At 34.4% G+C, this 22,919-nt stretch overlaps 2 non-coding genes and 1 pseudogene across 2 annotated transcripts; 1 reads left to right on the forward strand and 2 right to left on the reverse strand.

Annotated features, from left to right (window-relative positions):
- Positions 1-7,045: 7,045 nt before the first annotated feature.
- On the reverse strand, positions 7,046-7,241 carry LOC120152584. Its single transcript, XR_005518688.1, has one exon. It is a non-coding gene; the product is annotated as a U2 spliceosomal RNA (small nuclear RNA).
- A 3,445-nt stretch (positions 7,242-10,686) lies between these two features.
- On the reverse strand, positions 10,687-10,882 carry LOC120152583. The gene has a single exon (XR_005518687.1). It is a non-coding gene; the product is annotated as a U2 spliceosomal RNA (small nuclear RNA).
- Positions 10,883-11,688: 806 nt separating this feature from the next.
- On the forward strand, positions 11,689-12,593 carry LOC120152511 (annotated as a pseudogene).
- The last annotated feature ends 10,326 nt before the right edge of the window (positions 12,594-22,919 follow it).

Consider the following 22,919-nt stretch of genomic DNA (forward strand, 5'->3'; position numbering starts at 1 on the left):
ATACCACCAACACTTTCATCCACTTTCATAGCACCATCAACGTTGAACTTTAGTTTTCCACATGGAGTCCTTCAAACACTTACAAAATGGTTTCTCGACTATAGTTTGTTGATTCTATTGAATATTAAAATTTACAAAATGGTCACCCGACCAATCATATATTCCAAACTCGTCATTTTCTATAAAAAAAATTGGTGGCCATCTTAGCTGGACATTAACATGTTGATTGGTGTCGCAACGGCCCCTCGAGTGGCCTCAGGTTTTCGCTTTGACTTAGAATCGTGATGGAATCACCACCGATTATTTCGAATGAAGTAGATCAAACACCTTGATTTTTCCCATTTACCGAATATACGTCTTACCAGAGAAATTGTCGGGTTTGGGAGTCGATTACAATCGGGGAAGAATGAGCACCTCCGAATTGCCCTTTCAGTACGAACACGATCACCATGTCGTATTAATTTCGAAAATTTAAAGTTTAATAAAGTTTAAGATCGATATGAGTTTTACCTTTGATGATTAATCGAAAATTTAATGGGCTCCTTAAAAAAATAAAATCAATGTTAGGATAAAAAACAATAAAAAAATAAAAATAAGGAAGAAAAAAATCAAATGCTGCTGTTGAAAATATTTTGATGTTTCGATATAACAAATTAAGTATAAATGAATTTTAAGATTTTACAAAGATTTTTATAAGTATATTCGATTCAATTAATCAAAAATCAAATTATTACTCCAAGTCTTTCAAGATCAATTTCAAACCTTATTAAATGTGTAAAATTGTGTTTTATACTTAAACTATTTTTAAAACAATCTTCACAAAGTATTTTGAACCAAAATCAAGCCTAAAATCAAATTTTTCAAAGTGATGCACTGATACATTGATGCACCATGGAATTAATTGAACATCGAATGCATTTTATGCATCGATGCACATACCATGCATCGATGCACTTAGTGTATTTGATGCATCGAGGCATAAACCATGCATCGATGCACTCTGGATATTTTGAAACATCGAATGCATTTTATGCATCGATGCACTCTTAGTGCACCAATGCACTAAGGGGTCCAACGGTCAAAATATTTGAATTTTACACTTGATGCACCGATGCACCATGGGTATGCATCGATGCATTGACGCTCCAAACTGAATTTATTAATTGTTTTCACACTTAAACGGCTCTATTGACTCCACTAACCATCCCCAACGTTCAGAATCATTTGAAGGAGTATTTAAACAAGTTTAGAAGCCATTGATCAATAACAATCAAGAAGAAATCATAGAGAAACAAGAGAGAAAGCATCAAACACCAAGTTTGTGCAATTCAAGCCAATTTTCCTTTCAATATTCATTTTGCTTTCAATATTCATTTTTCTTTCAAGAACACCATTTGTGCTCATTTGTAATTATTTTTTAGTGTTCTTTTCTTGTTCTAGAATTGTGCAAACATTTTACCTTGTGAGGTTTTCCTTGTAAGTTTGCAAATTTGTGTATTTCTCTTTGAAAAAGAGTGTGCTCAAGAATTTGGGTATAATTCTTGAGGGAATTGTAAGGTTACTATTTGTCCTCAAAAGAAAGAACAAATTAGTGAATTTGTTGGAAAATCCTTAGTGTAGATAGCTAAGGTAGTGGACGTAGACTTTGGTTGAGAAAGTCGAACCAGTCTAAATTGTTGTGCAAATCTTTTCAATTTTCTACAAAAGCTTCCACCAAAATTTTAATTACCAATTCACCCCCTCTTGGCCGATTCCATCAATCGATTAACTCAACAACTGTAAAATAAAAAAGGGTTAATACACCAAAATATAATAAAATTAAATGAGGATTAAATTGAATAAAATTAAAATTCATGGGTAAAATTACATGTGGTGACTAAAGTGAATACGCTTCAAAATAGGGGGACTGAGGAAATAATTTCAATATCTTCTATTTCATTTTAGTCCCCTATATAAGTAACCTAAAACCCTTTTTCAACCACATTTTATACCATTCTCACTAAAGCTCTTATCCCTAAACTCTCTCAAGCTCTCTCTCCTCCAGCAGAAGCTTTATTGTCGAACCACCTTCACCGCCGCTGCTTTGACTGCCATCCATGGTGGTCGAAGACCCCTAAGCTAGCCCCAAAATGCTCATCCCACTCTTAAGAACCCAAATCGATTCCAAACATCGAGATAGATCCCCCACAACCGTAGTTATAAACTGAAAGGTTTCGATCTCCTAACCTTCTCCAATTGGTTCTCCGGCGACTGTTCGTTCTCACCTCCATGATGAAGATGACAAAGTAAAGTTTTTTTTTGCGATTATGGTGGGTATGAAAATAATGGTTGATGTCTTCTTTGTTTTATGCAGGGTTTTTATAGCCATGTGCATGTCGTTTATCCCTTAAAATCTGACGGCTGTGAATCCCTAAATGGTTGGGTTTCATCACAATCTCAGGGATTATTTTCTTTTTCTTTCGGTTTCCTTTTATTGCTTGATGGGTTTCCATCTTTTTGTTGCTTTCGATTATATTGCCTGATTTAGGTTTGATTTGCTCTGGTTTGTATTTGGTCTGATTGGAGATCCTTATCGTGATTTGATATTTCCATTTTTAGGCGGCATGTGGTTTTCAATCACCATTTGGTGCTTGATGGTGTCTCTAGAACGATTTGGATCATTCAATTAGGTTAGATCCAATGGACCTGATCGATGTGGCGTTGACTTCATAATACTTTGGGTCAATACCTTCGGGTACTTCTAACACAATCACTAACATATGATAACCTTTTACAAGTTTAAAACTCTTCATAGAGAAGCTAAACCGATTAACATTTCCAATGGAGAATTCATAATGAGAAGAACTCATCCGATAGAGGGAGAAGAAGTTCGTAATGAGAAGAACTTGTTCAACCTTTGTTCGATTCACGGCATTTCGAATCAGCGACGGCTCACTTGAGGGATTAACATTTCCAATGGAGAAGAAGTTCGTAATAAAAAACTTGTTCAACCTTTGCTCGATTCACGGCATTTCGAACCAGTGACGGCTCATTTGAAGGATTAATATTTCCAATAGAGAAGAAGTTTGTAATGAATAACTTGTTCAACCTTTTCTCGATTCACGGCATTTCGAATCAGCGATGCTTCACTTGAGGGATTAATATTTTCAGTGGAGAAGAAGTTCATAATGAAGAACTTATTCAACCTTTGCTCGATTCACATCATTTCAAATTAGCGACGCCTCACACGAGGGAGCAACATTTCCAGTAGAGAATTCATAATGAGAAGAACTTGTTCAACCTTTGCTAGATTCACGACATTTCAAATTAGCAACGCCTCACTCAAGGGATCAACATTTCCAATGGAAAGTTAATGATGAAAAGAACTCGCATCTTCAAGAACAGAGATTGAGCCAAAAATGGCGCTTCATTATCTTTGCTTCATTCTCGTTCCACATCAATGAGCAAAGAGGGGCAGTTGTAATCGCTATTTTTATTACCACATTTACAAACGGGCATCAAGGCCAACCCAAACCAGCCAAAATACCCAAACCGATCTGAAACCCAAATCAAACTCGACCCGGAGCCCAAATTAAGACCCGACCCAGGGACCAAACCAAGCCAAACTATAATCTAACCCTAACCTTAGGGTACCCGTCCTAATCTCCCCAACCAGTGGTCACCGTTCTTTGCCCCAATACCAGCAAAATGCCCCACGCACACCACCAAGCTCCACTCAACCCCTGTAGAAACAACAAGCAAGAGACAAATAGATTCTCATTTTTTTCCTTGTAAATGGGTAAAAAACCCGAGCATTAAAGACTGTAAAAGAACTCTCTGAACTCTGTTGTTTTCGGTTTTCCTAAGCAATAAACAAATATTCAAGGTTATTTCTTTTTCCTTTTAATTTCGAATAGCTTTTTTTCACTGCTCTTAGTTCTGGATCTCAGTAAAAAGGCAGATTTTTTAGATTTCGAATAAACCAATATATTTTTTAGTTTTCGTTTTAAAAAAGGAAATAATATGAGTATAAACCCATTCTAGATTTCGAGTAACAATAAAAAAATGGAGGCTTTTTTTAGTCGAATAATAACCCAAGCATTTTCAAAGTTAAAAAATAAATAAAATAAAAATAAAAAGAATAGATCTGGGTTTACCTGAGTCGGAGAGCCATTTTTGGTTTTAGCCCTAACAAGGTATGCTAGTAGATTAGGTTTTTTGTCTTTGGGTGTTCTGGTCGTTGCGTTTTGTGGCGGCTGACAGTAGGTCGGCCGAGGGAGAGGGTAGAGCATTTGTGTTTTCCCCTGTTTTTTAAAACTCGGTTGGAAATGAAGTAAAAAGGAAAAAGAAAAAAAAGTAGTATATATAGGAATAGTTTAGGGTAAAATCATGCTTAGGTCCCCCTAGGTTTAGCATGTTTTATATTTGGCCATCTGAAGGGACCAAGACTATTATTTTCACTTTCCTTTGTGCTTGTAATTTTGTGTTATTCGCATTTTAGTCCTCCAATTAGTGTTTTGCATTCTGGTCACCTGTAGAATTTAAAATTGTTATTTTCCCTTTATTTCATGATTTGTAATTTTTGGGGGTATTCACTGTTTCGTTCCTTGTTTATCGTGTTTTTACACTTTGGTCATGTGTAGTGACTTTTAAATTTGTTTTAATTTGTGTGGACTGATTTTGTAAATTTCCATTTTAGTTTAATAGGTTATTTTAGGCTTAAATAAATGGATATTATCTTTTAGTCCCTGTAACTTCCACTGTTTTTGTATTTAGTCCCTAAACTATTTTTTTTTTGTTTAGATTTAGCCATTAAATTCTAATGTTTTAATTTAGCCCCTATATATCTAATTATATTTTTAGCTTGGTAATTTGATATTCATGCAATTTGGTCCTTGTTTATGTTATGTTTTTTTATTCTTTATGTTATGTTTCCTTTTATTTATTTAATTAGGTTTTAAGTGATCGATATTTCATAGTTTAGCCTTTTGGATTTCGTTAGATTAGTTTAATAAATCATATCGGACTTAGAAATTAGGATGGCACCCTAGTTATTAATAAGGAAGCAATTCGAGTCAAGTTTTCACATAAGATGTCCTATTACTCGAATCAATTGCTCGACTTTTTAAAATTTGTTGATCGTCGATATTTTCTAAAAAAACTTTAATTCTTTTTAAATAGGTTAATTTAGATATTACTTAGGATTTTGGTTTATTAATTAGTCCGCAAATTTTAGGAGTTATTGATTTAGGTCATTAAACTTAGTCTTTTAGAACTCGATTTTTTAGGTCTTTGGCCTTTAGTCCCTAAACTTCAATTAGACCTTTAGATTGATAATCAGATAAGTTAAATATACCCTCCACTTTTAGCTAAGATTTCAATAGTCCTCTTAATTTAGGGAGTAATTCGGGTCAGTCATCGCCTAAATGCTCTAGAGACCATCTCGGTTATTCGATTCAATAATTGGTTTAAAAATCAAATAGGGTTAATATTAGAACCTATATTGCTAGGTTTGCGCCATTAGGTTTTTAATTCTCATAATTTTTGTTATATTCTTCCATCAAGTCCATTTAATATGTCAATAGATTGGGTGGTTGTTTTCCTTTTAGATCAAGCTTGTGTCCTCTTTTGCATAATTTATGAGATCAATGGAAAACTTGCGCCAAAATAAATCTTTAATTTCCATATTTTGTTTTTTTCAAAGACTTGTTTTCAATTTATTTTTTTAATAATGTTGATGAATTTAATGTCTTAATATCTATATAGATGAAGTGTAAAATGTGGATTAAAGGTATAAAGGATTTCATACTGGTTTTGTATCATATTGCGATATGTTGAAATTCTGAAAATAAGTTCGATAGAATAAGAATCTTTATATGTTTAATATTGTATTTAATGTTGAATTAGAGATTGATGATATTAATAGTGCATTTAGGTGTGTTGGTGATGGTAAAAGATTGTTATCAGTTACGCTAAGAAATAATTGGTACGAAATGGATCCGTATTGTTTTGTAGTGAAATTTGGAGTCTTGTTTGGTTCATGATTTAAGTTGAACTTCCAGCCAATTTGTAGTTGTGCATTGTGATGTGTTCTTGAAGCTCAAGATTGTTGGATTAAAGGTATAAGGATTTCATACTGGTTTTCGTATCATATTGCGATTATGTTGAAATTCTGAAATTAAGTTTCGATAGAATAAGAATATTTATATGTTTAATATTGTGATTTAAGGTGAATTAGAGATTCTTTATGATATTAATAACGAATTTAGGTGTGTTGCTGATGGTATAAAGATTGGTATCAGTTAAGCCAAGAAATCGTTGGTATGAAATGGATCCATAGTGTTTTGTAGTGAAATTTGGAGTCATGTTTGGTTCATGATTTAAGTTGAACTTCCAGCCAATTTTGTTGTTATTTGTGCATTGTGATGTGTTCTTGAATCTCAAGATTGTTGGCGGCTTCCTCTAGCAATGGGAAAGGAAAGGTGGTCGTGCATTGAAGCGGTTGTTTTAAGTTGCTCATTGTTTCTGTGAGTGTACGGTTCGGCTACGGGTTTTCACAAACCTTATTTTATCTAGGAATTTATGTGTAGGTTAATCCCCTATTCTAGGTTCCCGTGTAATTGTGTGATTTTTCTTTGTTAATTAAAAGCATGTACGTTTTAGAGATGTATGATCGGTCATTTCTGAACAATTAGGTGAACTTTTGTCGATAAATTTCCAACATTTCCATTGAATTGTGTCCACTATTTTCTATGCACCTATATGTGGTATGATATGGTATATGATATGATAAACGGGAGGTTTAAATACATGCACAACACTAGTTGTTATAGCGGCACGAAAACTGTCTACATGAGATGTGAGTTACATGAAAACGATACATGATAAATTTCCATTTGATAAATGTTCTAGCCTTTAAATGCATGGTCCTATGGAAAGGATCGATCTCATGTGTGAGTGGACTGGTCCAATGGCTAAGGCCAAAGAAGGGATCTATCCCTTTGCACTTAGGGGCATTGTTATTCATAGTCAAAACCGGAAAAGAAACATTAAACTTGGGATTGGGTGGGGGTGCGCCAGGCCCTAGCAATAGTGCAAAACTATGTCGACGCTAGAGAGTCCCAGTAGCAAGCCACTGTAGTGGACCCTAGCCCTCAAAAAATAAATTTAATATCGTGTGGACCATTGGCCCACGTATCAGATATTAAACTGATAAGAACAGATACTACACTTGATCTTAGCCAAAAGGCCGAGAAAGGTATACTTTTCTATGTTCAAGCCGTTGCTTTTATAAGCAGCTTCTCGCTGCATCCCTTGTACCTCAACCATGTGGGACATTACATGCAGCATCTCATTTTGCAAGCTGCTTCTGGAAACAAACAGCTTTGGTTTTAAAGGCATAAAGCAGTTTCTTTGGAGTTGATCAATCTCTGCCAATGCCATTCTCTTCATGCTTACATAAAATAACACACTTCAACCACATCTTATTTCATATTTACATTCATCAAATTAACATTAGTTACAACCCACTAGTTTCATATGTGTATTTCAAGTTACTAATAGTTAAAACTCTATTTAGTCTCTCTATTATTCAAAGGGACATTTTAGTCCCTGTATGTTTAGAAAACTGAATATTTCAGTCCAAATGTTAACCTACAATTACTTGAACCAAATATTGTATTTAAATATTTTTGTCCCCCCATCAATTAACTTTTATCATTCTAAAAAAATAACAATCTACTTCATATATATTTCAAAAGCGAGCAAATAAGAACGGCCCCTTACTATATTGTAGAAATTGCAATTTTGCTACTAAATTTTATCAAAAATCCAACTTAAAATATTTTTAAAGAGCCAAAAACACCCTAAAATGTGAAAACTTGAGCCTTAGATTTCAAAACTAAGTCCGAAGTTTTAAAACTTCACCTAAGAGTTTCGAAACTCTTGTACTAGGTTTAGAACTTCCATTCCATAGTGCTTAAGTGTTTCGAAAACCAATGCTGGATTTTGATACCCGTATGTGAGATTCCAAAACTCATATTCTAGTATCTATACTCTAGGCCTCCAACGATTTATATTTTCAAACATGTTTTAGGAGTTTCGATTCTCCAAGAAGAGTTTCAAAACTATGGTTGCAATTGAGTATTTAAATCACAAATTTCATGCTTAAAATGGCAAGTTAGTATTTAATGCACAAATTTAATGCTTGAAATGGCTGGAATGTAAATTCCCAAAATTTGGGTCGATAGAATCAGGTTTAATTTCACAATTTGTGTAAAATGATTTTTTTTGAAATATTATGAGATAAATTTTTTAGAATAATAATAAATATTTTTTAAATTAAAAATATGATTTTTAAAGTGTAAATTGATTTTAAAGAAAGGATTAACTTGAATTTTTAAATTAAAATTCAAATTTAGTGACTAAATTGTAAAAACATCAAAATTGTTAAATCTATAAAGGTATTTTCCCAAGATCAATTTTCCCTTCATTTTCAACCATTTTGCCGTGAACTCCTCTTGTAAATTCCTTTGATTTTAATCGTTTTTTAATAACTACCTTCTAAATTGTTTTAACTACCTTGCTTCTTCAAATCCGTGTTTGCATACAAACACATTTAGAGCATCGTAATTGATGCTCTTAAGTGGTGTTGTTGATTTTGGCGATATAGGTAATAATTTCGGTCTTTGTTGTGATTTTCGTGTTTAGTTTTTTAGTAGATGTCACTGATGTGTAAGATATTAAGTTTTATTGAATAAACCTATGTTTGAAATATGTTAAATCAAAATTATGAATTTAAAAAGTAGAAACTAAATCGAACATCGATTGATCAAGTTGCGATTTCTATACTAAACTGTAAAAATAAATTAAGGGGAGAGTTTTGAAAATATTGGTCCAATTTTTAGAGGTATGAAAATAATTTTCATTCTTTTGATACGGACTTTAGAGTTTCAAAACTTTAAAGTTGAAACCAAGTTTTGTCATTCTTATGCCCCAAAATACCTAAAACATGTCGTAATCATCGAGTAACTAAACATAGACAACTTTCAACACCAAAATATTATTGTGAGTTAATCTAAAAGACTAAATAATAATGAATAGAATCACTATATCAAAATCTCTTAATTAACTAAATAAATTATAAGTGTAATCTTAAATTATCTAATATAATTAATGTAAGTTCTTATGCTAAATTTAATATCAAATAATCAATAAAATAATTGAAAATCGTAATATATATAAAATCTTGTATTTGACTCGAATCCAATTTTGTGCATGAATTGTCTTTGCTAAAACCTACATACTTCGAGTTCTCGATGTCCAGTTGATGCGTTTCAATGTGTTGGAAAGGTAACTAAAAGACGGTTCATATGTAAGAAGACATCTCAGCCCATAAATGTTCGAAACTCATCCAAAAATTCGTTGCAAGTCAATTGATGTTCAAACATTTAAAAACAAATGTAATTTCTTGACTAAAATAAATCGTTCGTCCATCCTATGCTAGTATTATTTAGACCTATAACTTAAATCAACTAAGCATCGGTACTACCATTTCGTACCTACAATCATACCATATATATCATAAATTCAATCAACTAAGCAATTCTAAAACTTCCGCCAAAATAAATCTTTAATTTCCATATTTTTGTTTTTATTTTTTCAAAGACTTGTTTTCAATTTATTTTTTTAAAAAAATTTGATGAATTTTAATGTCTTAATATCTATAGAGATTAAGTGTAAAAATTGTGGATTAAAGGTATAAAGGATTTCATAAATGTTTCGTATCATATTGTGGTTTTGTTCTTGAAATTCTGAAATTAAGTTTCAATAGAATAAGAATCTTTATTTAATATTGTGATTTAAGGTTGAATTAGAGATTCTTGATGATATTAATAGCGTGTTTAGGTGTGTTGCTGAGGTATAAAGATGGTATCAGTTAAGCTAAGAAATCGTTGGTACGAAATGGATCCGTAGTGTTTTGTAGTGAAATTTGGAGTCATGTTTGGTTCATGATTTAAGTTGAACTTCCAGCCAATTTTGTTGTTATTTGTGCATTATGATGTGTTCTTGAATCTCAAGATTGTTGGCGGCTTCCTCTAGCAATGGGAAAGGAAAGGCGTTCGTGCATTGAAGCGGTTATTTTAAGTTGCTCATTATTTCTGTGAGTGTACGGTTCGGCTACGGGTTTTCACAAACCTTATTCTATGTAGGAATTTAGGTGTAGGTTAATCCCCTATTCTAGGTTCCCGTGTAATTGTGGTCGATTTTCTTTGTGTTAATTAAAAGCATGTACGTTTTAAAGGTGTATGATCGGTCATTTCTGAACAAGTAGCATCGTGAACTTTTGTCGATAAGTTTCCAACATTTCCATTGAATTGTGTCCACTATTTTCTATGCACCTATATGTGGTATGATATGGTATATGATATGATAAACGGGAGGTTTAAATACATGTGCAACACTAGTTGTTATAGCAGCACGAAAATTGTCTACATGAGATGTGAGTTACATGAAAACGATACATGATAAATTTCCATTTGATAAATGTTCTATCCTTTAAATGCATGGTCCAATGGAAAGGATCGATCTCATGTGCAAGTGGACTGGTCCAATGGCTAAGTCCAAAGAAGGGATCTAACCCTTTTCACTTAGGGGCATTGTTATTCATAGTCAAAACCGGAAAAGAAACATTAAACTTGGGATTGGGTGGGGTGCGCCAGGCCACAGCAATAGTGCAACGCTAGGGCGACGCTCGAGAGTCCCAGTAGCAAGCTACTGTGGTGAACCCTCCCCCTCAAAAAATAAATTTAATATCGTGTGGACCATTGGCCCACGTATCAGATATTAAACTGATAAGAACAGATACTACACTTGATCTTAGCCAAAAGGCCGAGAAAGGTATGCTTTCCAGCGTTCAAGCCCGTTGCTTTTATAAGCAGCTTCTCGCTGCATCCCTTCGTACCTCAAGCATGTGGGACATTACATGCAGCATCTCATTTTGTAAGCTGCTTCTGGAAACAAACAGCTTTGGTTTTAAAGGCAATTATCGCACAAAGCAGTTTCTTTGGAGATAGCCAATCTCCATTCTCTTCATGCTTACATAAAACAACACACTTCAACCACATCTTCACCTAAAATGTGAAAACTTGAGCCTTAGATTTCAAAACTAAGTTTGAAGTTTTAAAACTTCACCTAAGAGTTTCGAAACTCTTATACTAGTTTTAGAACTTCCATTCCACAGTGCTTAAGAGTTTCGAAAACCAATGCTGGATTTTGATACGCGTATGTGAGATTCCAAAACTCATGTTCTAGTATCTATACTCTAGGCCTCCAACGATTGTTTGAAATGTTTTAGGAGTTTCGATTCTCCAAGAAGAGTTTCAAAACCATGGTTGCAATTGAGTTTTTAAATCATGAATTTTATGCTTAAAATGGATAGAAGCTACCCCCAACTTCTCCAAACGACTAGAAATCACTTAGAGTATATAAAAAGGACCGCATAGTAGCTCAAGAACATCAAGAAAGGCGTTCCCGACATTCAAGAGTTTCGATACCCGTGTGTGAGTTTCCAAAACACATGTGCCAGTATCGATACTCTGTGCCTCCAACGATTATATTTTCAAACATATTTTAGGAGTATCAATTACAAGAAGAGATTCGAAACTATGGTTGCAAGTTAGTATTTAACGCACAAATTTAATGCTTGAAATGGCTGGAATGTAAATTCCCAAAATCTGGGTCGGTAGAATCAGGTTTAATTTCAAAATTTGTGTTGGTTGTTCGAACAAGTACACGTATTTGTCTGATGATATCTCTGACATTGTTTGATGATATCTACTCTGGATATTTGTTTCATAGGTTTGCAAAAGGCTTAGAAGTCTGGGATTCGCAAGTTATTCCCTTTGACTGCCCTGTTGCTGAGCCTGCCCAGGTCGATCCCGAGCTGGAAAACGCTTTCATTTGTCATCTGCATGACCATTGGTTTTGTATCCGGAAAGTAAATGGAGAATGGTATAATTTCGACAGTCTTTATGCCGCCCCACAGCATTTGTCAAGTTCTATCTATCAGCCTATTTGGACTCATTAAAAGGATCTGGGTGGAGCATCTTCCTGGTGAGGGGAAACTTCCCTAAAGAGTGCCCTATTTTCCACCGAAGCTTCTAACGGTTATGGACAGTGGCTGTCCCCGGAGGATGCTGAGAGAAACTAAATCGTGCAACTTAACACAAGTTCCTCCTCAAAGAAACATGACTCAACAGCATACTGAGCGGCTGCCTTCATCGGCCGACGCAGATAGCATCTGCTTTCAGATATGGAAGATGACGACTTGAGGGCCGCAATCGCGGCCAGTTTGATGGATTCTTCTCCGGCCACAGCAAGTGCTGTTGTCAGCACCCCTAAAACTGAAAACGAAGACATCAAAGAAAAAACACCATGAGTAAGAAATATTCTTTTTAATTTATACATATGTATGAATTGGGCAAGTGACAATTATTCATGTCGGATTTTAGATGGTTGAACCGTTAGCTCGAGGTTGTTGCATTGTGAAGTGTTTACATTCATTACACGGTTTCAAGTCGAAATTTAACATTGTAAAAGGAACTTTTCTGAGATGTGCCCTCGTAATTTGCTGATAGTTTTTAGATATTCTCTGCTTAATGGTTTCAGCAATTAGTTATTTTTAGTTTCTTTGGGAGTTATTGTTGGATTCAAGCTCCTTTATCATATAGGTATACATATAAATAAAGTTATACTACATAACAGTAAGAAGGCTTAATTATGTTTTTGACTTTTCCTGTCGAAATTTGATATTTAATCTCTTACTTTGATTTGGTATAATTTGATCCATATCTCAAAGTCTGAATGTGTGCTACAAACGGAAAAAAGGTCAGCAAGAAAGGCAACTCCATGATTTTCTCTCCTCCTGCGAGAAGTCTGGAAAATCCAAAAGTCAACCCTATTGAGCTGCTTGTCGGCAATCCTAACGGAAGACCACAGGATAGGGAACCGCTGATGCCATCCTCGTCATCATTGGAGAGATCAACACACACTGTGGTTACGGTAGATCAGCAAAGCGGTGGATTTATTCGGAATAAGGAGGTGATTCCTATAGGGGATGTCAATGGTGAGATAATGAGAGAGCGATCCATAGTAACCAAGTTCCAGATGGGGATACAACAAAGAACGAAGTCCCACCAGACCATGATATGGTTGTGAAAGGGAGTTCGATGCCAGAGGCTGGAAACATCAAAGGAACACATGAAATGGCCGCTTCTGAAAGTGAGAGGAATATAGGTAAACCGTCATTCCGAGACATGGTGATGGGCAATCGTACTGGAGATTCACTTAATTCTTTGATCCCAGAACTTGATGAGGTTAAAGATGAAGATGTCCGAATTAGTTCGGTAAATGGCACACCAGTTATTGTCTTTTTAGATCGAGTGCATGATTTGATTAACGCGAAAACTTGCTAATTCAGTAATCCGGTTGTTGGGATGATCTATAGGATACTGCATTGCTGAATAGAATTAAGGCGTTGTGGAATCCTGGGGAAATTGTCTTGATTGATCTTGATAATTCTAATGGGAGGGCTATGGCTGATATATGGCAGCTATCTCACGGTTCAACCGTGGAGTTGAAAACTTCTCGACGGTCGAGGATCATCCGACGAGTTTGGGTAAGAATGCCTGGATTACAGTATGGATATCATACCAAGAGTATGTCACCTCGTGATGGAGTGTGTCACAAATTTACTGACTTTATTGTTCTAAACTGTCTAAATGACATTGGTTTTCAGGGATTGAAATACACATGGAAGACAGAATCTCTCCATCAAAGACTAGATCGATGTTTGACTAAAAATGGGTGGTGTGACAGTCGGAATCTCGAGTGCTACACCTTGGGCGAATTGGTTATGGTCATAGGCCGGTCAGTTAAATAAGCGGAATCACTCCTTTAAATTTCTTGCACGTGGTAAAATAACTCAGGGTTTGAGGAGGTCATTAGGAAGAGTGGGATATGGGGGTACCGTTAGCAAATAACATCGTTAATTTTTGCAATGAAGCGAAGCTATGGAATCGCGAGGTGTTTGGCCACATTGGTAAACGCAAGAGTTAACTGCTTGCTCGTATTCATGGTATTGAAGCGATATTGGAGAATGCTAATGTTGACCATCTCTATGGCCTTGAATCTGATCTTAAGCATGAGTTTGGATGATGTCTTGCATCAAGAAGAAAGTTTGTGGTTTCAAAGATCGCAAAGTGAGTGAATTAATGGCGATCGGAATAGAAAATTCAATCATAGAACCACGATGAGTCGAAAGACGTAGTACTTATAATATGATTAAATTGGACGGACAATGGTGTGATGATCATGATGTTATTCGTGTTGGGGTAAAAGTATTTTGTCGGACGTTATTTCTTTCTGTGGTTAATGCTCAAATTTGTAATCTATTTCTAAATGACATTTAATTCTATGTTTAATAGAATTAAATTGTGCTTTGGAAATGACCATTTTGCCTATAAAAAGTGGGCAATTTCATTCATTTTGAGATATCCAAAAGCAATTGTTTGCTTTAGAAACATCTCAAAGAGTGTTGCTTTGAGGGGAGAGAAGAGTAGTACCACCGAAGTCCACTCTATATTTCGGGTGTTCGGAATTTAGAGAGTCGTGTTAACCTCGGAAGATAATGGATGTATGATATTTGGTTCATGTGGAGATAAAAAATTATTTATTCTCATGTGGGGGTAAAACTATATAGTTCCTGAAAAACTAAGGTGAAAATAATTGTAAATATTTTTAGCGTACTAATAATTTCCTTAGAGAAATTTGTAAAGACACATGACATATGTAATTTTGGAGAAGCATGGAGCTGATGAAGTTGAAATGAGAAGATTTCCAAACCGAATAGTTGTTAAATTCGAGTTTGATTTCACAATCTCTGAAGATAAGGAACAAAAATCCTAAAGATGAGGGTATTTTCACTATCAATAAATAATTTTGAGTTTAATTCATGCTTTTTGATGCAATAATTAGTATAGACGTGCCTTTAAGTTAGTCTTTAAAACTTAGTGGAAATATTGTGGAATGAGATAACCACTAGTTAAGACTAAGATAGTGAAAAACTACTAAGGGCTAAGGTAGTAGTGAGCCCAAAATGTATATGCTTAATAAGATACTATTGTGAGTAAAAGTATAAAGCATAATTATTTAAGAAGCCTTAAGAAAGAGAAATTTCATAAATGATCTATTGGAAGTAGTGTGATTGAGTATGAAAGTGCATGTCTAGGGTTGGTTCTATGAAGACCTGGTACTTAAGCATGCCTAGTGCACCATCTCTCTTTCATAGAAACCTACCCGGTACATTGTTCATTACTATTCTCACTATTCCAATTTATAAAATACTATGACAAGTTAAACTCTCTTTAAATTAATGCAAAAGTTAAAAGAGTATAAGATTAAATTGGTAGAGTAGAATACCAAATTATCATAGTAAATAAAATATGTAATGGTTTCTTTAAGGTTAATATATTGAATATTATGAATGAAAAAGTGAGACATTAATGCTACTAAAAGGATGATTTGTAGCCATTTAGTATACTCTTAAATAGAGGAAATGAAAGAAGTTGTCTATCCTAAGTAGTTGTTAAAGTCTCTTTATGAAATACCTGAGATAATTTTCTTCTTGTTAAGAAAAGTTGAAAACTCCCAATAAACATCGTCATACTATTCATAAATTCATAAACAGTTCTTGTGAAGAGTTAGGAAAATCGAAATTCCTTCTGAATGAGAAAAATTAGTGGAGGACTAAAATGATATATAAATGAATTTCTAAATGTTTGAATATAATTACGTGTAAACAAAATTTGAGTTTGTTAAAATATGGTTTTATGGTTAAAACTAATAATAAACTTTACCAAGTATGAATGAGTAAATGTTCAAGAGAATTTGTTTACACACTATCCAAGACACTTATGGATTTATCCTAAAAATGTTAGAAATGTAAGGGTGTATTTAATGATGATTAAAGTGAGAGAGGAACCTAGTTGATCCGCTACCAAAGGTTAAAGTTGGAAGTTGGTTCTTGATTCGTCGAGGGGGATGGGTCTAAAGTATATTGGTTGAAGAATTCATGGTGGATACCCAACTTAGTTATCTAAGTTCAATGTGGTTAAACGAAGCAATGAAAAGACTCATAGTGTACATTTTATTTTCCTATCCCTATGACTAATGTACATGAATAGGATGCGCTTAATTGCTCTTAATAAATTCATAGCCCAGACTTTGGGTGACCTTAGTGAGAAAGACTGATGAATTTACCGATTTTGGTTGATATATATTCTTAATAAGTCATAACAAAGTATTGAGTGGGTAGTCCTAATAGTGAAAGACTAGGTGAACTTACCGCTTGAAAGGTTGAGTTTCTTAAAACTCGAATTCAAACCCCAAGAGTTTGGGTGTTCGTAATGAAAGGGAAAAATTCACCTTACCTATTGTGAGGATGAGCTGTTGAAAAAGCTCTTAATTATTTCATAAACCGTTTGAGTGGTTTAGATTGAGATAAACCTGATGAAATAAACTACGTAAGTGAGAAGGATTAGCCACCTTCTATAAAAACGTTGGGTCATTTTTCTAGTGCACTTATTATAATCCTGAGGAAAGAAGACTAAACATATATACACTCTTGTATATAATCTTTGTCGACGCATCGAGGACTTCGGTGGATGAAGGAGTTAGTTGTGTGTTATGAGTTTACCCCTATCTTAGAAAGTTCAAAACTAGTTTCATTTATCTAAGAGAATAATTACTCATCATTACTATGTACTAGTTCAAGATACGTTCACTAGTGCTTAAGCAATCAATCTCGCTATTGCTCTTCTCGTGTTTTAACTTCAATGCTCTCATTTTTACGAAAAAAAATATTTCGCCTTAGTGGGGGATTGTTGGTTAATGCTCAAATTTGTAACCTATTTCTAAATAACATTTAATTCTATGTTTAACTGAATTAAATTGTACTTTAAAATGACAATTTTACCCTCACTATTTAGCTTATAAATAGTGGGCAATTTCATTCATTTTGAGATATCCAAAAGCAATTGTTTGTTTTAGAAACACTCTCAAAGAGTGTTGTTTTGAGTTGAGAGATGAGCAGTACCACCGGAGTCCACTCTATCTTTTGGGTGTATAGAATTTGGAGAGTCGTATTAACCTCGGGGGGTCATTCGTCCATTATAGCGATTACACACATCGGAGCGAATCGCTTCTAAGGCAGTGATTAATACACGACACGGTTAATCAGTTCTTTGTTTAAAATATTTTATTAATATTTTTCAGTCAGTGCTAACGCCTCGTTTTGTAGTAGTCTACTTTTCCAACACTTTCATCTCCGATACTAATACATCATGGTTATTACGAGACAAATTTTAGAGGTTAACTGAGATTAAGTTGAAGTCCCTATCTATGGGTGTTACAGAGGATGAAGTGCGAACGACGACTTTTGATATGAGTCCTCTTAAGGTCCCATGAGTGACTTTTGATATGAGTCTTAAGGTCCCATGGTTGGATAGAATTCATGCTATGATTTTTCAAGGATTGACATATTACTGGGAGGAGCGTGACTACTTTCATCCAAAATGCTTCAAGGTGGCCCTCTTCAGGAAGAATTCAATCATGCGATAATTGTTTTAATTCCAAAAAATTGAAACACTAGCTATGCATCGATGCATCAAAGGCATTCAATGTTCTTTTTTTTAAAGGAATGCATCGATGCACTTATGAATGTGCATCGATGCACCTTGTCCAGAAATTGCATTTCAAGCCCGAAATTCATCAATTCTTCATTCAATTCTTCTATTTTAATCCCTTTATGACTTTAAACTCAACTATCATTATTGAAACCAACTTATGTCCATATAAATCATTTATCTTCCATATTTCATCAAGATTCTTAAAATTAAGAATCTTACTAAACTTTCAAATTTGTTATAATTTTCTAACTTCATAAATCTTTTATCTTCTTGATGACAAGTCAAATTCCATCTTAAAAATCTCTTATTAACTCTTTTCCAAAATTCCTTTAAAACCCCATTTTCTTTAATCTTTCATAACTTCTTTATCTTTCAATCTTAAGATAACCTAAGCTTCCTTAAGCTTAGTTTTATCTAATGATCAAAACCCAACCATAAATTTAGCAAATAACCAACTAACAAGAAACTCACCTTTGCAAGCTGGCTCTTCACGTTTGAGAGAAGATGAAGATGAAGAAGATAAGTCTAAAACTATCTCTTCAATCATACCTCTATATATAATACCCATTTACTAATATATTATCTTTGTTCAATGACAATTTTGCCCTTCATCTACTTTAATAATTACTAACAACTTTTAGGAATTATTTCCAAATAAATCATCGAATTATTCCATTCTTCTACTTAATTCATCAAATTCTTAAACTTTACAATTTAGCCACTAACCCCTAGTTTGGGATGTTACAGCTACAATGGACGAACAACTCCCTGAGGTTAACACGGCTCTCCAAGAATTCGTACACCCGAAAACTGGAGTGAACTTGGTGGTATTGCCCTTCTCTCAACTCAAACAACACTCAAAAGAGAGGAGTGTTTCAAAGCAAATGATTGTTTGGGATATCTCAAAGTGAATGAAATTACCCTCTATTTATAAGCTAAATAATGAGGACAAAATAGTCACTTCCAAATCACAATTTAATTCAATTAAACATAGAATTTAAAACCATTAAAAGACTGTTACAAATTGAGCATTACCAACAGTAGTGAGCCCAAAATGTATATGCTTAATAAGATACTATTATGAGTAAAAGTATAAAGCATAATTATTTAAGAAGCCTTAAGAAAGATAAATTTCATAAATGATTTATTGGAAAGTAGTATGATTGAGTATGAAAGTGCATGTCTAGGATTGGTTCTTTGAAGACCTGGCACTTAAGCGTGCCTAGTGCACCGCATCTCTTTCATAGAAACCTACCTGGTACATTGTTCATTACTATGCTCACTATTCCAATTTATAAAATACTATGACGAGTTAAACTCTCTTTAAACTTAATGCCGAAATTAAAAGAGTAGAGATTAAATTGGTAGAGTAGAACACCAAATTTAGTCATAGTAAATAAAATATGTAATGGTTTCTTTAAGGAATATATTGAAATATTATGAATGAAAAAGTGATAGACATTAATGCTACTAAAAGGATGATTTGTAGCCATTGAGTATACTCTTAAATAGAGGAAATGAAAGAAGTTGTCTATCCTAAGGAGTTGTTAAAATCTCTTCGTGAAATACCTAAGATCAATTTTCTTCTTGTTAAGAAAAGTTGAAAACTCCCAATAAACATTGTCATACTATTCATTATTTCCTAAACACTTCTTATGAAGAGTTAGGAAAATCGAAATTCCTTTTGAATGAGAAAAATTCGTGGATGACTAAAATGATATATAAATGAGTTTCTAAATGTTTGAGAATATAATTATGTGTAAACAAAATTTGAGTTTGTTAAAACATGGTTTTATGGTTAAAACTAATAATAAACTTTACTCAAGTATGAATGAGTAAATGTGCAAGAGAATTTGTTTACACGTTATCCAAGACACTTATGGATTTATCCTAAAAATGTTAGAAATGTAGGAGTGTCTTTAATGATGATTAAAGTGAGAGAGGAACCTAGTTAATCAACTTACCAAATGTTAAAGTCAGACGTTGGTTCTTGATTCGTCGATGGGATAGGTCTAAAGTCCATTGGTTGAGGAATTCATGGTGGATACCCATCTTAGTTATCTAAGTTCAATGTAGTAAAACGAAGCCATGTGAAGACTTATAATGTACATTTCTATTTTCCTATCCCTATGACGAATAATGTACATGAATAGGATAAGCTTAATTGCTCTTAATAAATTCATAGCCCAGGATTTGGGTGGTCTTAGTGAGAAATACTTGATGAATTTACCTATTTTGGTTGAATATATATATTCTTAATAAGTTCATGACCAATTATTGAGTGGGTAGTCCTAATCGCGAAGGACTAGGTGAACTTACCGCTTGAAAGGTTGAGTTTCTTAAAACTCTTAATGAATTCAAACCCAAGAGTTTGGGTGTTCCTAGTGAGAAGAACATATTGAATTCACCGATTAATGAGGTTGAATATTTATTCTTAATGATTTCTTATCACAGAGCTTGGGTGGTTTTTTTTGTAAATGAACTTGAAGAAATCCACCTTACCTATTGTGAGGATTAGCTGTTGAAAAGCTCTTAATTATTTCATAGCCCATTTGGTGGCTTATATTGAGATAAACTTGATGAAATAACCTACGTAAGTGAGAAGGATTAGCCACATTCTATAAAAAAACATTGGGCCATTTTTCTAGTGCACTTATTAGAATCCTGAGGAAAGAGGGCTAAATATATATACACTTGTATATAATCTTTGTAGACACATCGATGAATTCAGTGGATGAAGGAGTTAGTTGTGTGTTATGAGTTTACCCCTATCTTAGAAAGTTCAAGACTTATTTCACTTATCTAAGAGAAGAATTGCTCATCATTACTATGTGGTAGTTCAAGATATGTTCACTAGTGCTTAAGCAATTAATCTCGCTATTACTCTTCTTGTGTTTTAACTTCAATGTTCTCATTTTTACGAAAAAAAATTATTCCGCATTAGTGGGGGATTGTTGGTTAATTCTCAAATTTGTAACCTATTTCTAAATGACATTTAATTCTATGTTTAATAGAATTAAATTGTGCTTTGAAAATGACAATTTTGCCCTCACTATTTAGCCTATAAATAGTGGGCAATTTCATTCATTTTGATATATCCAAAAGCAATTGTTTGCTTTAGAAACACTCTCAAAAGTGTTGTTTTGAGTTGAGAGAAGACCAGTACCACCGGAGTTCACTCTATCTTCGTGTGTACGGAATTTGGAGAGCCGTTTTAACCTCTGGAGACCATTCGTCCATTGTAGCAATTACACACATCGGGGTAAATTCGCTTCTAAGGCAGTGATTAATACCACGACACGGTTAATCAGTTCTTTGTTTAAAACATTTTATTTAATATTTTTCAGTCAGTGCTAACGCCTCGTTTTGTAGTTCCAACACTTTCATCTCCGAATACTAATACATCATGGTTATTACGAGACAAATTTTAGAGGTTAACTGAGATTGAGTTGAAGTCCCTATCTATGGGTGTTACAGAGGATGAAGTGCGAAGGACGACTTTTGATATGAGTCCTCTTAAGGTCCCATGAGTGACTTTTGATATGAGTCCTCTTAAGGTCCCATGGGTGGATAGAATTCATGCTATGATTTTTCAGAAGAATTGACATATTATTGGGAGGAGCGTGACTACTTTCATCCAAAATTGCTTCAAGGTGGCCCTCTTCAGGAAGAATTCAATCATGCGATAATTGTTTTAATTCCAAAAATTGAAACACTAGAATTCTTATTGCAGTTCAGACATATGAGTTGTCTCTTACAAAATGTTAGCCAAGGAGATAGTTAATAAATAAAACCGTTTCTACCCCAATGGATCAGACGCAAGCGAGCTTTGTTTCGGATCGATGTACAATGGATAATGTAATACTCGCGCAAGAAGTATTCATTTGATGCAAAAGAAGATCGGAAAAGGGGATGAATGACAACCAATATAGACCTCGAAAAGGTTTATGATCGGTTGGAGTGGAGTTTCGTTGAAGACAGATATTGGTCTTTCTCTGGATTTGATTCACTTGATCATGGAGTGTAATAGTATTGTTTCGACCAGGGTATTATGAAGTTAAGGGCGGATTATCTAGCTGATCCGCAAGCTCTTTATTCCTTACCGGTCGCATCACTCTTGCTCGATCGATACGTTAAGCTATTCTAAGTCACATGATGCAGGCAACTTGGGTTTCTAAAGGAGTATGTATGGAAATTGAAGAATCGATACGCGGTTTTGTGTGGGGTACTTCTGCTGATCAACTTGGTCTGGTCTTGTCCGATGGGAGGATGTGCAAAGTCTTGTTGCTAATGGGGGTCTTGGTCAGGAATTAGTAGAATCGGGATGAAGTGCAACGAGATTTAATTTGGAGTGTTCGTGATGGGTTCCATGTGGACTTTTGGCAATTGCCCGAGAGCTCAGGAATTTGAAGGCCTCGATTCGACATGATAGTTTTCAAGTTTTAATTCATTGCCTATGGAAGAATGGATCCATGAAAACCTTGGGGATTTGAGTCGTTGTCAACCAAAGCACCCCATGGTCCAATATTTTTCCGGTAGTTTGCTGGATGTTGTGCACGAGAAGAAATAAAATTATTTTCGACGAATTTTGCTGAGAATGAAGATATTACATCAAGTATGCGCTATGTAGGGGAGATTCAGAGTGCACAACATCATTCTAGGCTGTGTGGTTCTCCGACGATGAATCAAATTTCAAGTGCCAACTCGTGAAGGAGACCATGGGATGGATGGATTAAAGCGATACGGATGTTGCGATGGATACTGTTGATGATCATGCCGCTGTTGGGAGAGTCTTTCGATCGGATCATGGTGATTAGCTCTTTGGATTTCGTGGAACATAGGGAAATGCTCGATGTTGAATGCTGAGCTATGGACGATACTGGATGCTTTCCGACATGCATAGCGACTTGATTATCGATGTATAGAATTGGAATCTGATAATATCGAGGCTATATGCGACCTTCCGAAACCAGCATCAGATCATCAAGGAAATGTACTCTTCGTTGTCATCAAGGACCTCAATTAAAAATATTTCTAAAAAAAATTAATCCCTCTTAATAAATTTCTAGTTTCACCTCTGTATACACCTATAGAATAAAAGGGTATAATGCCAAAATAATATATTTAACGTTTGATTAAATAATTATTTTAATCATATTTTTTATTTGGAATTTTTTGGTCCTAATGTTTCAT

Source organism: Hibiscus syriacus, unplaced genomic scaffold, assembly GCF_006381635.1.
Source record: "Hibiscus syriacus cultivar Baekdansim isolate YM2019G1 unplaced genomic scaffold, ASM638163v2 tig00111092_pilon, whole genome shotgun sequence".
Taxonomy (NCBI): Eukaryota; Viridiplantae; Streptophyta; class Magnoliopsida; order Malvales; family Malvaceae; genus Hibiscus; species Hibiscus syriacus.